At 46.5% G+C, this 15,302-nt stretch overlaps 2 protein-coding genes across 8 annotated transcripts in view; one reads left to right on the top strand and one right to left on the bottom strand.

Moving 5' to 3' along the window:
* The window catches only part of ARL13B (ARF like GTPase 13B), a 1,122,894-nt gene that overhangs the window by 684,138 nt on the left and 423,454 nt on the right, over window positions 1-15,302 (bottom strand). The window lies entirely within an intron of this gene.
* The window catches only part of STX19 (syntaxin 19), a 168,600-nt gene that overhangs the window by 88,892 nt on the left and 64,406 nt on the right, over window positions 1-15,302 (top strand). For all 4 annotated transcript variants that reach the window (XM_069637192.1, XM_069637191.1, XM_069637190.1 and 1 more), the window contains exon 2: window positions 14,678-14,835. The gene's annotated coding sequence lies outside the window, so the exon portion shown is untranslated. The remainder of the gene's footprint in view (window positions 1-14,677; window positions 14,836-15,302) is intronic.

The following is a 15,302-nucleotide window of genomic DNA, read 5'->3' on the forward strand; positions in this document are numbered from 1 at the left end:
GGACTCAAGTTCCAGGCACCTGTATGCCTCCGGGCCCTTTTTGGTTGCGCCTGAACAAATGAATTAAGTTAAAAAAATATATATATATCTTCCTAGAGGACATAACAATATCAGATCAACGGTTTCCCTGATTTGGGATCCTTGCACCCCTAAATGCTCAGTGTAGCAGACACAAAATCTGACAAGTCTTATCCAATTAATGCTTTCGTTATTTGGAGAGTCAGGATTCTCGGATACACCTTCCAGTAACTTTTTTTTTTTTTTAAAGGAAAATAGATTGATCACATCATCATGCCGGAACATGCATCTAAATGTGTAAGAACTATAGAGGGGCCTGTCAATGTAAGGGAGGCCACAGCTGTTATCTCCACCAATTTACACCCAGCAAGAATGACTCTAACAACTCTAGAGCTTGTGCAGAGACATTTCCAACCTCCCTAAGACGTCTCAGCAGGATATTATGATCCACTGTATTTAATGCAGCAGATAAGTCCAACATAATCAGGAGTGATATGTCCCCATGATCTGCCGTGTCAAGAAGATCATCCCAGACTGTCAAGTAATGCTGTCTCTGTACCGAATCCGGGTAGAAAACCTGATTGTAGAGAATCCAGTAGTTCCTCCTTTTCCACATACTCCTGTAGTTGTAAGGTTACTATTTTCTCAAGAATTTTTCAGGGCCAGGGCAATCCTGCCACTGGCCGGTGTTGAAGCCAAGGTTGCAAGCAGCAACATTGTATGGCGAGCGCTGGAACAAACATTGTTAAAACGCGTGTCATAAGAGACGCAAGTAAAGTTGAACTGCTGATCAGTGACTGTACTTTAAAAGCAAGATACAATACCTTTGACAGAGTGGTCCGGCACCGCGTCAGTGCTCAATCGAAGGTCTCTGTAATGTATTGAGAAACCTGAAGATGTCTCCCTGTCCAAACTTTGAGGATCTATTATCCAGGTGGCCAGGACACGGCCATCGCTATTGGACCCAGTTCCTGGGTGTGGACCAGTGAGGGAGGATCCCCGGGATGGGGGAGGGGGCTTGAGGAGAGAGGGGGACACCGACGGGTGAGACGAAGTATCCCCCTTCCTTAACACCTTTTCCCCTCCTCTCGTGAAAGACATTCAAAAACACTGCCCTCCGCCCCCTTTTACGACACCAACACCTTTGTACCACATAATAGACAACAAATTAATATTAAACCTGTGTTTCTAATGGATTGTGTCCCCCAACGTATTCCTCATCTATGACATGTAATGTCCACAGCTGTGCTGTTTCGGAAATTTTTTCGGCAGAGGGCGCCCTTGCGTCGGGTTGATGTCCCTCGGGGGCCTCCGTTGAGGGTAACGTCATTGGATGTTATAAGTAGCACGCACAGCGCCTGTAGTCTCAGTTCTGTTTTTTCTGCAAACGTGTTTGCTTCGAGAACTCGGCGCGCCTCGTGTCTTATGCTTCGTATTGTGCGATTGTCTTCTTCGACCCAGCGCTCTGGCATCAAGAAATGTTGGGACTGCGGGTCCAAGATGTCCATCACAGACCTGCATTGTATTTGCTTGTGGTGCCTGGGCGAGGAACACGCCACAGATGACTGCTCGAAGTGCCAGTCGTTCACTGCCAAGGCCTTGGGGAAATTGAAGGTAGGCCGTGTTTCCAAACTCCGTAAATCGAAGTATACTGGTCTATCAACCGACGAGTCAAGAGGAGACTCTCCTCGTGGGAAGAGGTCCAGGAGATCTAGATCCCGGAGTGGTTTGCGCCACTCTTCCTCTTTGTCGAGGCGGTCCCGGAAGCAGCGTCACCGTTCGCCATCCCAGTCCTCGTCAGATGACGACTACCCGAAGATAGTGGCCTGCCCCACTAAAACCTGTACCTCCGAGGAATGAGAGTCTTTTTGGGATTAAATGTTAGATTTTCCAATCTCACGGCACAGTTCCGGCTGCGCCTTCTGTTGAAGCTGGCAAGGAATGGTCTTGCACCGATAATCGTGCGTCCTTGGGCCCGGATAGTCGGCGCGATAAACATCGGGAGCCATCGAGGTCCCGTTCGAAAAAGGCATCCGGGGATCGCCAGAGACGTTTCAGGACGCAACCTTTGTCTCCAGCCAAACCGTCGAAGCCTGTGAAGTTGTCAAAAGGTGTCGACACTATCGGCGCTGTGCCCATCGAGTGAGTCTGTCGGGCCTTTACCCCCGGTCAGACCTTTGAATCAGACCTTTGAAGCCTTTGGCGCCATTGTAGACGTCGAGGCCGTCTGAGCTGTCGACACCGTACGTGCATGATGGGCAGAATTTACCGGTAGAAGCCCTGTGGCTATTGAACCTCCAAGGAAGGCTACTTCTAAGTCTGTGAAGCCTGTCCCTGATAAGAGGTGTACTCCTCTCCCTAGGAAGGAGTCCCTCCTCAATAGTTTTGAAGATGAAGAGAGGTCTGAGGAGGATGTGCCCTTTGGTCTTCCTTATGGGACATGCAGTGCCCCGGAATGTCTCATTTTCGAGGAAAGTCGGATTGAGGATCTGTATCAATCCTTGCATGAGGCCAGTGGCCTAGACATGTCTCCTGAGATGGAGTTTGGTAGGCCCGAGCCTGGTGATCATGCTGAATCTTCTTATCGAAGACTGATGCTGAGGGTTGAGTACCTGGGTTAGTCCAGGCCTCCAGTTGATTATGATCTGGATGACCTTACCGACATCTTGGATCAGGGTCCGTCCATTGACTCGGTGTTGCCATTTCATGTGACTTTGCAAAAGAGGGTGGGTTGTCAAAGAAATACCGCCCATCCAGTAGCGCCCCCGGCGAGCTGTCCACACACCCTACTCCTGAGAGTTTGGTGGTCCAGGCGGCTACTGCCACCTCGAAGCAGGCAGCGTACCCTACCATTCCTCCTGATAGGGACGACAAACGCACGCACGCATGGATGGATGGGCATGCAAGGTATTTTCTGTTGGGAGTATGGCGCTGAAATCGACCAACTCCACCTGTGCCTTGGCAAAATTTTCGCACACTCTCTGAAATTGTTTATCGCTTGCGGCTGAGCATATTCCCGAAGGGGAGGCAAGGGATGGCTTTCTAGCTATTGTGCCGGATGGCAAGGATGCCATGTGTGAATCCCTTCAGTACGAGTTGGACACTGCAGGTAGTGTTGCAAGGTCCATGGCTACGAGCACCGTGATGCGCAGATTTGCGTGGTTGCGGAGGTCCGGTTTTGCACCCGATGTGCAGGCCCGTCTTCTCAACATGCCCTTTGACGGGTCGCATCTTTTTGGCAACAAGGCTAACGAGAGCCTTGAGAAGTTGCAGACCTCCAAGGCAGCTGCCAAATCTTTGTGCACAGCTGTTCGACAACCTCAGCCTTTTCGTCCTAGGGGACAGCAATAGAGGGGTGGTTACTTTTCGCTATTACTCCTCATTTGGAAAGGCAAAAGGGATGGCTAGTTAAAGGGACGAACGTAGGATCACTCGTGGTGGACGAGGTAGAGGGACCAAAGCCGCTCAGGGCAGCTGCCTCTTTGCCATCAGGCACTAGCGCTGCTAAACAGCTCTGAGGCTAGATCTTATTGTTCTCCGATGGGGGGCAGGCTGTCACAGCATCTCGAAGAATGGCGAGCCATTCCTTCAGATGCATGGGCTCTGGATACAATAGCCCATTGTTACTGCCTCCCTTTTCTCCAACGGCCTCGCGACAATCCACCGGGGAAACACTCTTTGAAGGTTCAGGATCCGCTCCTTGTGCAGGAGATTTTAGCCCTGCTGGAGAAAGGCGCTATAGAACCAGTGCCTCTGGCGGTGGGGAACAAGGGTTGGTATTCCCCCTATTTTTTTTATACCCAAGAAGGACGGAGGACTGAGACCCATTTTGGACTTGCGTTACTTGAACAAGTTCCTCAGGAAGGACAAGTTAAAGATGGTCACTTTCTCAGATCCTTCAGGCCCTCCAACTTCAGGATTGGTTGGTGTCATTGGACCTGCAGGGTGCTTATTTTCATGTGCCAACCCATCTCAAGCACAGAAAATACCTCTGGTTCGCAGTCGGTGGTTCCCACTATCAGTTTCGGGTCCTGCCATTCGGGCTCGCCTCCGTCCGAGGGTTTTCACTAAGCTCATGGTGGTGGTGGTGGTGGTGGTGGCGGCGGCAGCGCATCTCAGGAAAGGGGGGATTCACGTCTAACCCTACCTGGACGATTGGCTGATCAGGGCGCCTTCTCCCGAACAAGCCTTGCATCATCTCAATGTCACCTGCTGGGCTTCTCCCTCAACTTCAAGAAGTCACATATAACACCATTCCAACAGCTCCAGTACATATGGGGGGCTCATGCCGATGATCTGTCATCAGCAGTCGTTGGTCTCCATCGGAGTCCAGACTTCACACAATCTTTTGGAGCACGGAGAGCCAACAGACTGGCGCTGAAGGCTTTCCTGCCGTCTGTACAGGGAAGAATGTCCTGTTAATGACAGACAACGCGGTGGCAATGCATTACCTCAACAAGAGAGGAGGTGCAGGGTCACTGCCTCTGTGCAGGGAGGCGATGCAGCTCTGGTTCTGGGCAATACGAGAGGGAATGTCCCCATCGGCGGTTCATCTAGCCAGAGAGGAGAACATGGCGGCGGACGCTCTGAGCAGGTAGAGCGCAGTCTTCCACAAGTGGGAACTAGTTCAGGAAGTCCTTCAGGAGATCTACGACCTTTGGGGAACCCCACAGGTGGACCTGTTCGCGACTGGTGCCGTCCAGAAGTGCGAAAGGTACTGCTTGAGGGAATTTCCTCCGAGAGGAGCTCTAGGAGACGCGTTCGTTGTGGAGTGGCTCTTCCCACTACTGTATGCGTTTCCTCCAATCCCTGTCATCCCTCAAGTTCTCAGGAGTTTCGGGATCCGCATGATCCTCATTTCTCCAGATTGGGCCAGGAGAGCGTGGTAAACTGACCTTCTAGACATGTCCATCTGTCCTCCAATGCGTCTGCCCCTAAGAGAGGATCTTCTCTCGCGGGAGGAAGGTTGGGTTCTCCATCCAGAGGCCAAGAGACTCAACCTTCATGCATGGTTTCTGAAAGGCTGAGATCTAAAGATTGGGACCTTCCGGATGACGTGATGGAGGTGTTGCTTTCGGCTAGGCGGCCGGCAACAAAGTCCCTGTACCGTTGGCATAGGTTTTGCAACTGGTGCAGAGGAAAGAATGTTGATCCTTTCCAGTGCTCGATTCCGGAGGGTGTCTCCCTTCTTGCTTTCTTTGGCCCACAGGGGTCTTCAGGTAGGCACCATTAAGAGATATTTAGCAGTGCTGTCCATCTTTAAACGCTCTTCACAGGAATGCTCTTTATTTTAAAATTTCACTGATCACTCAGTTTTTGAAAGGGCTCACAAATGTGTTCCCGCCTTTGCCCTTTCAGATGCGGGTCTGAGATCTTAATTTGGTTCTGACATTTCTGATGGGTGCTCCATTTGAACCTTTGCTCTCTCCTCCGTTACGATTGTTGACGTTTAAAACTGTTTTCTTAGTTGCAGTTACATCTGCTGGAAGAGTGAGCGAGTTGCAGGCACTTTCTTCTAAGCACCCTTTACTTTGTTCCACAAGGACTGGGTTGTATTGAGAGTACGTCTGTCCTTTCTACCTAAGGTTGTGTCAGAATTTAATTTCAGTCAGAATTTAATTTCAGTCAGAAGGTGGTACTCGCTGCTTTCTATCCTGCTCCTCCTCATTCTAGTAAGGAAGAGGAACAGCTCCATAGGTTGGATCCTAGAAGAGCCTTGAGCTTTTATCTCTCCAGAATGGCTAAAGTTAGAGTGGACGACCAGCTGTTTGTGGGGTATACTGGACACCGTTTAGGACAGGTTGTTTCTAAGCAGACCTTGTCTAGGTGGATTATCCTCACTATTTCAGAATGCTACCGATTGGCTGGTAAGGACCCTCCTGAGGGTTTGCATGCTCATTCCACCAGGGGCATTGCTACTTCGACAGCCCTCCAGAGGGGTTTGCCGGTAAGAAATATCTGTGACGCTGCAATGTGGTCCTCCTATACACACGTTTGTTAAGCATTACTCCCTGGATACTTCCCATGCTCAGGGTGTTGCCTTTGGTAAGGTAGTGCTTTACTCTGCCATTTAATTTGATATGTCTAAACTCCTTTACCTCCTCCAATCATGGTTACTGCTTTGGGAGTCTGTCCTAGATGAAGAATATGTTGGAGGACACAATCCATTTGAAGAACCAGTTACTTACCAAACGGTATTCCTCATCACCCTCCCAGCCTACCCCTCACAATTTCCTATGCCATTACAGCTTATGTCCCGCAAGACTAAGTGAAGTTGATGCTGTGTTCTGTGCATGTGTGCCACACGTGGTGAGAAATGAGGCTACGGGCGCTGTGTGTGCTACTTATAACGTCTGATGACGTCACCCTCGACTAAGGCCCTCGAGGGACATCGACCCGATGCAAGGGTGCGCTCTGCCGAAAATATTTCAGAAGCAGCACAGCTGTGGACATTACATGTCATAGATGAGGAATACTTTGGAGGAACATCCAGTCAAAAAAAGTTACCAGTTTGTAAGCAACTTGTTCACCTGACATGTACGAACCCGAGGGTCCGGCAGAGTCAGGCAATTGACTCAAATCACACACACCCCACGGCCCTTACTTTTCTCCACAGGGATAAAAGATGGAGCAAGAGAGCACAGCAGACAGCACGACGAGACTGCTAATCCAATGGAGCAGTTAAGGAGAAAGGCGGCAGGAATCGAGAGGGTGGCGAGGCAAGAAGTGGCCTTGCCCTTTTCTTCCAAGACCCGCGTAACCTGCGAGGAAGAGGGCCTAAGACCGCAAACAATAGCACAAGTGTCCTGCAGCAGATGTCAGCAGTACACAGGGCAAGCCTATGCCTATAAGCAGGAGCGAGGGAAGCTCCTGCGCCCGTGGTACCGGCCTTGACTACAGAGAAGCCAAAAGCCAAGCGGTTCATCAACGCTGGTGAGTCAAGGTGAGAACCGATAAGACCCATGCTGTGTCGAGTGACAATCGCAGGAGTGGCAAGTTTGAACTATGCAACAAACTTTGAATTAACTGTAAAAGGGGAAACAAGCTATAGAGGGGAAACCGGCACCACATGTGTGCTGAACTCAAGAGACACTTGGTTCAATATACCCATCTGAGAGAAACTATGATTACCAAAGGGCCGAAGATGGGCGAGTGGAATAGGGCAAAGTGGTCATACAGCGGGTCAAGCAAAATCCCTGTACAAATAGAAAGACTTTGATCTACAAGCACTGTGAAAGTAAAAGCGAACATTAAAAAGTAAAGAGGGGACGGCGCCTAGAAGAGGGGGACCCAAGGGTGAGCCACTATCACCCTGCTCGAGAGCCACAGTAAACCTGGTGAAGGGAGGCTAAGAATCATCGAGAGGGGTGGGAGCCCGGCGGAGGGGGGATCCAAGGGTGAAAAGTTGTCACCCCGACATTGAGAAAAGTAAAAGCATAAGTTAAAGAGACAGCAAGAAGGATTGATACCAGAGATGAAGATATCACCCAAGTACTAGCAGTCAAGAGAGGTCTGAGCCCGGCAGAGGGAGATCCAGGGGTGAAACCGTCACCCGGGTACCGACAGTCCGAGCCCGACCGAGTGAGATCCAGGGGTGAAGCTCTCATCCAAACTTTAATAAGAAAAGAACTGAAATATAAAATTAAGGAATACAATACGTGAAGGGTCAGCGCCCAGAAGAGGGGGACCCAGGGGGTGAATCATTCTCACCCTAAACAATTTTCAAGTGGTTAAAGGCCTGAAGGCGAAAGACTTTCAAAGGAAACTGGACTTGGCCATCAATGGCCGGAGAACTGCCATTGGAACTATTGTCTCGTGCTGAAGAAGCCTGAGACAGTACTGTGCTCCAAGCTCCCACCTTACCCCGTACATAAAATGTGGGAAAGGAATGGCCAGGCTACCACATCCTGACATATCACTTGAGAACACTGCTTTCTTTTCTTAAACTATCCCACAACCTTGTTTTTGTATTAGTTGAGGTTTGGCAATAGGTTTCTTAGTATAGGTCCTTTTATTGTGACACAACGCCAGTAGGACTGCCTTATTTTCATTTGATGGTTGACACTTGCTCCCATCTTAGATTCAGGTGTAGATTAGTGTGTTTTTCCAACCTGCATTCATTGTTCAAAAACCACCCTTGAACTGTGATCAACTCTGTCTGTCTTACTTGTTGTCACCATGAGTTCCTCATAGTATCCAGCTAAGTAGTGGCAAAAGCAAAAGTGAGGAAAAGGTTACATCAAGAAGAGAACAAGTAATTGTGAATCGAAGTGATCCTGCGACGGGTCAAGCTAAATCCTGCGCACAGTCAAAAATCTTCTATTTTGATGAAGTAGAGAAAGTTTGGAAAAGTATGTAAATTTGGTCCAAGCTCGGCAGAGGGAGACCAATTGAAGGTTTTATGTTAAAGTGGGTCTGAGCCTGGCGGAGAGGGACCCAGGGTGAACAGTAAATCACCCGAGAAGTTTATGTGAAATCCTAAGAAGAAAAGGAACTTTAATGATTGTCATGTTGCATCAGGCCCGCCGAAATAAGAGACTTTGGCACAGAAGGCCTTTATGTTAAGGTTTTGAACTGCATCCTCGTGCTAGAGAAGCCAGAGAGTGTGCTAAGCTTGAGTGCGAAAGACGTGGGGAAGGGAAGCCAACAGTTTTAATATCCTGACATATCATTTCTTGAACACTTTTTTTTCTTTTGCATAACATTGTTTCCCACACTATTTGTATTTAGAAGTAAGGATTGGGAATAGGTTTATTAGTTTAGGACCTTTTTATTTTGAAAGACTCAACTAGGACTGCGTTATTATTATTATTTGATGGTCGTAGCTTGCTCCCATCTTTAGATTTAGAATTAGATGAGCGTTTTTCAAACCCAATTGAAGTTCAATAAACACCCTTGAACTGTGATCACTTGTGTCAGTCTTACTGTTGGATACCATGCCTTCCTTATAGCCCCCTCCTCTCACCCTTTTGTGAGGCTAAAAACCTGGCCGTCATCTTTGACTCCTCTCTCCTTCGCACCCCACATCTCTGAATTTGCCAAGAAGGTCCACTTTCAGCTTTACTTTCTCAGAGGCATTGTCCCCTTCCTCACCTTCCCCCCGGAAACTCAATGTCTCCTGACCTCTGGTTCTCTCCAGGCTCGATTCCTCTTTCCTCCCTCTGCCCTCTTCAACTAATCCAGACTAGGACTGCAAGACTTATCCTTGGCCTCAAGCCCAGGACCGCATCTCTCCAGCTCTAAAATATCTCCACTGGCTCCCAGTGGTTGCAAGGATCAGATTAAAGACCCTCTGCATCATGCAGAAGCTTTCAGGGGCCGCGGACCAAGCAACATCCATCTCTCTCACTAAATACCTCCCTGCTAGAGCCCTTCGGCCATCTAGCTCCAACTCTCTGCAGATCAGACTATTTTCCAAGCAGAGTGTGAGGGGTAAATATTGTTCTTCGGCAGGAGCCTCCCTCTGGAATGGTCTCCCTGCCGCTCTGTCTTGAGCCGGATCTCCTTAAGTTCCGGAAACCTCAAGACCTTCCTTCTTTCTTCCTCCTTCCCTCTCCCTTGCTAGCCTCTACCTGCCGCTGACACTGGTTGCCTGTGACCCTTTTTTGAGTCTTCTGGGGCAAGGCCTTTGTTTCAATCAGTCTTCCCCTGGCCCCACTTAAAGAGCACTTGCCCTCGGCCTCCCTTACCAGACTAGCCACTGAGTCTGGTCCATCCTCGTACTATTCATCCCTGCCCCTCCCTTCCCTGGCACTGGCCCTCTTGGGTTCCCCTGGCACCTGCCCATACCCTGTTGGTCCCATCCCTCCTGCGCTTCTTCCTCAACCCCTTCCCCCCCTCCCATCTCTTGCCCTGTCCTTCCCCCTGCAGTTCATGTTATTGCACTTGCACAATCCGAATGTCACAAGGCCTAGTAGGACTGTTACTATTGTTTTTCTCCTCTGCCCCCACTCCCCCAACCCCCTTTTGTCTTTTGGCACCAGGAAACACTTCCTGCTGTATAGGTGCCATACATGTTCACATGTTCAATAAATAAATAAATACGTGCCAGGAACCTAACTGCTATGCTTGCTGACATCTCCATGGTCATGTGTAATCCTCTTCCTACTCATTGCCAGGCCAACGTATTGGACCTAGTGTTCTCAGAGAAAGATCTACTTACCACCTTTTAATCCACTTACAGTGGTCTGGTCAGACCACTTTCTTCTACCTTCTGTTGTTACTCTGTCTCTCTAGTCCCTGCCACCCCCTCGAAAAAGCAGAAAACCTAGCAATATTGGGGTAGGGTACATCTTTCTAATGTGGCTAACCTCCTGCTGGTTTGCAGTAATCATTTTACTACCATAGAGGGACAGGACCCAGGCATGCCTCTTATTAATGCTATGACGGATGTGGCTGATGCTCCGATTCCAGTGGGGATTCTACTATGTCGGCCCAAGCCCCCTGCACCATGGTTCAGTCCAAATTTGTTGGCCTGCAAGTGGGCTTGTCGTCGGGCGGAGCACAGTTGGTGCATGGATTAGGATCCAGACGCTAAATTAGTCTATAAGCAGGCAGTCTACTCCTATTATGGTGCAATTAAAAAAACAAAATCTCTTTTCTTTACCATTTGTATCGGATTTGCTCTTCGCAAGAGCTTTTTAGAGTGGTGAAAGAACCATCTTCATTGTCCTCATTATCTCTCCTTCCAGTTTTTATGAAGCTTATGGGGTGATTATTAAAACTCTGCTCTCCTGCTTCCCGGAAGTGAATAAAACTTCACACCCTCTACAGTCAGGCTTCAGACTCCATATGAGGAAAGAGTTGGTCATGGTCTCACTGCTAGATGACTTTCCGCTGCTTCTGGAAAGTGGGAAGGGCGGGGTGTTCATTCTCGTTGACCTCTCTGCGACCTTTGGTCCAGTCACTGCAGAAGAATCGCATGATCAACTGTATCAGATAGTCATATAAGTGGGGTTCCCCAGATGCCCATCTTCCTTTCTGGCAGGTCGGATGCAAATGGTATCCTTGGATCCTTTACCTTGACTCCGACTGTTCTTTCATGTGTTCTCCATCAGAGTGCTTTTTTCTCTCTCGCTCTCCTTCGTTTCAATCGCTATCTTCGCCCCTTGGCAAATCTTAGTTCTCAGCACACGGTCCACTTCTACACATATGCTGATGATGCACAGTTAGTGTTTCGTCTGGACTCATCGACTCTGCAGCCCTTGGTCAAACTGAAAACCTGTCTTGCTGCAATTGGGAGCTGGATGGCAGAGAAATGGTTAAAAGTTCAATTTGGAGAAAACAGATGTTTTGGTGATTGGGACCGCCAGCCTCACTACAAACTGGAACGCAGAGTTCTGGGTCCATGCCCTACCCCCAGTAGCTCAGTACAGAGCTTGGGGCTGAAGCTCCTGCCTTCGGGTTCAAGAGATGTACATATTACAGCAATGTGCAGTGCCAACTTTGCCAAGCTTAAAACCTTGAGGAAGATCCGTTTCTTCCAGCTAACTGCAGTGTGCAGGTGGTCATAGCATCAATCATGGGGTTGCTGGATTATTGCGATGGCTTAAATCTTGGTCCACTGGCCTTCCTGATCCAGTGACTGCACATTTTGCAGAACTCTGCAGCACGTATGGCACTTGAGCTCACCGCCTCATGCATCACAAGACATGCTACTTCAGCTCCATTGGCTACCAGTAAATGCTGAAAATAAATTCAAGACTCTGCATCACACACCAAGCTATCTATCATGTGGGCGCAGAGTACCTGCAGGATAAGCTGACCCATTACCAACCGGTTACGTGTTTACACTCAGCCTCCCAAAATCTTTTAAGAATAACACGTTATCGAATAGTGGCCTTAGGCAGTCGCTCTTTTCCAGTCCAGGCACCCACTCTGTGGAAGGCCCTGCCTCTGAGGCTTTGAGTGATTGAGGATAATTTCCAGTTTCGCAGGACGCTGGTGACATATTTGTTCTACTTGATTTATGGCAAGCTTACCAGCCTCGGCTTCTCAGCACCTTGATGCCTTTGGGCCTTAGTGCGCTCTATAAATACCACAAATACAATACAATACAATGCAATGTTCAGAATCACCATTGTATTTACCTGTGCACTTGCTTTTGGGGTAGACTTGTTTCTTTAGGTTGAAGCTAAAGTTAACCCCTCCCACCGCAGAGCAATTTAAGGGAACATCTCAAGTTTGACACTACAGGATTTTGGTGTCGGAGCAGCCCATCGGCATTCCGAAGACTACTACATTGTCAAAAATCTGTTCAAAATAGGAATTATTCCAGGTGTGATCAGAGCGGTAAAACAGTTTGTTGCAAGGCAGACTTTGCTTTCTCTCCCCAACAACGCCAAAGCTAAACATGCACTTATCAGTCGCCTCAATAAGCGATTTATTTTATTCCCAACCAATATAAAACTGAGAATAACTGATCACAGCCAACACATGGTTCTTAATGTTAAAAGTCACACAAAGGCAATTAGTGCAATGCAACGGCTAAGGATGACTTGCTATGTAGCTTTAGGCTTATCCATATGTAACACTTTTACGCACCTCAAACTACCCTGGAACCTTTGTAAAAAATATGTATGAGGCCAGATGCATTTATGCTATTGCTGAGCATTAACTGCATGGCTGGAAGACTACAGCAAGATTTACTTAGAAGGCCAGTGTCATGGAAGTTTGATGTATGTTTGAAAGTATTTTAGATGGTGAATATTTGGTTATGTGCTGGCTAAATGTGTGCAAACGCAAGGAATCAATTATATTTCATGTGTACTTCTAATTAATTGGTGGCTTATTAATCTTTACAATTTTTACGTATTCAGTTTTTCGTATGTTTGTAGTAGTTTCTAATGAAAACGCATTCCATTGAAGTACTTGCATAAATGTCTAGGCCTTGGTCAAATAGAAAAGTTATACAACAATAAAAGAATTATATGGCTGGAAAACTTTTTTTTAAAGATCAACGTCTATATGTACCCAAACCAATATTAGGTGGACACAATGACAAATGTGAAATTGGAATTTAGGAAAGTGAAATGGACTAAATAAGAGGATTAATGGTTTGGCTATGATTTTAGGATAATACATTTTGTTTAGCAAAAGATATGCGAATAACATTTTCTTTTTTTTTAAAAGCAAAAGCGTTTGATTTGGTCATTTTATTTTTTTCTATCAGCAGTTACTGGTTGAAAGATGCGTAGTTCCCAATTACAGAGTGGGAAGAGGGAGGTACATGGAAACTGATATTACGATGAAACATTTAAGGCAATCGTTCAGACTGCAGAGTTTCTCATGTGTTTAACATTTTTTTAATAAAAGTTAGGATGGTCTCCTTTGGCCTACTGCAGAAAGAAGCAGGGGGCGGGGGATATGTGGTTTGTAGTCAAACACTAAGAGTAAGCAAGGACATTTTAATAAGCAATGCGATTGATTAAATCTACAAATCACTCTGGGGGGAAAAAAAGAACTGGAGTAAATAGCAGACAATTGTGTAAATGAGAGAAAACCTGCACTCCCGAAAGAATAAGGTAGACCAGTGCATTAACTGGTATATCAAACAATCTACAACAAACTAGGGTCACCAAACTGCAGCGGAAAAATGCAGCTTACCAATAACGGTTAAAATGGGGTACAAAAAGATAACCTAGTTCATTAATGGAATAAATGAGTTACTTGCTGGCCATCTGCGATATCTAACATTTAGGAAATGTCAAGAAACCACTGGATTTAAAGCATGAAATCTGTGTGAGATGGGTGTATGATTTATAAAGCGTGAACTTAGCTAGGAAGCAACGGAATGCTTTACATGGGAGACGCGCCGCAGGTTTTACAAGTAATGGTGCAGGGGTAGCAGAGGATCTGGCATGTATTGGGAAGTAGGAGATGGGAGGGAATGCAGGGAAAGAGGAGAAGGAGAGGGCCAGATGAGAAGAACAGGGTGGAGGGAGGGATCCAGAAGCAGAGAACTAGGGTTAAGTGGAGTGACTGGCATAAAATAATGAGCGATTGTTATACAATTCCGATTTTATTTTGAATATCAAGATTACAAATACATGTTTTAGCACTGTTTTTTTTATATATGTTGAAAATAGTTTTAAATGAAAGTAAACTGGGGATTTAAAAAATGAAGTGTAAGAAGATTAATCTCTTACAATATGAACACAAATATTTTTACATTCACATGAACACAACATTTTTTACATTCACATAAGGGTGAAAAGCCTATTTTTTCATGTTTTATAGACTAACTCAAAATGGGCAATATTTGACATAGAAGGCACGACTCCGCTTTTTCGTTCTTCCGAAATGTCCTCATTAATTTGGGTATAACACTTGTTAGGAAGAAAAATGTATTAATGTTATTACTATTTATTTTATTGCGCAACTTGTAAAAATTACAATTCATAACGGCGGAGCCCTCACAACTGCTACAAAAAAAGAATTTACTATTTTGAAAAACAATGAGCATGTATCATGGATAACTGTTAAATGGAGTATTTATTTAATGCCTCAATGCTACTTTGTTATACTATATCACACAATTGAAAAATGCACTGGTAAAATCTTTTCAATGTTCAAAGTTTGTCCATGTGGGCTGTTCTAGCGATTGTTTTTAAGACAAGAAAAGTCGGCTGACATAATGCTTAATATTCTTGTTTTTCAGGTCTGTGCTTGCGCTAGTCTTATTCTTCCTCGAAACCACCCCAAGGCTAACTGACATTCGCCACCAAAGGATCACAGAGACGGTAAACTACGTCACTGCCACAAACATGCAGCACTGCATACATCAACTGAAGCACATCACAAAGGAAATGCTGTAAGGTAGATGTTACACATTTTAAATGTCTCGCAATTGTCCTTTTTATGCTCCAGGATATAATTCACTAATGGAAGGGGGTATAGCAACATACTGCAATTAGCGAAATATGTAACTGCATACATTTTTATTTTTTAAATTTGTATTATAGATTTCTATGCCAGTATTTCGTATTACTTTGGACCAGATGGCTGTGCAGAAAAACTATATTAGAGGGCACTTGGCCAGCTGAAGAAAAACGTGTCTTTGAGCTATGTCCTGCACCATCCATCGCCCCATTCTCCCACCTCTCTGATATGATCACCAAAGGTTTTTAGCACCCCTATAGGTGTCGGGAGGTCGGGGCCACCCGATACTGCAGTGGTGGCTCCCGTTGATGCCGGGAACCGTTAACAATTGCACTTAAAGTGAGAACCCCTGAACGTCAAAATGGCGATCAGAGCCGAGACAAAGCAGCCTGCAGGATGCTGGG

This window comes from Ambystoma mexicanum, chromosome 7p, assembly GCF_040938575.1.
Source record: "Ambystoma mexicanum isolate Mex_15411 chromosome 7p, UKY_AmexF1_1, whole genome shotgun sequence".
NCBI classification, from domain to species: domain Eukaryota; kingdom Metazoa; phylum Chordata; class Amphibia; order Caudata; family Ambystomatidae; genus Ambystoma; species Ambystoma mexicanum.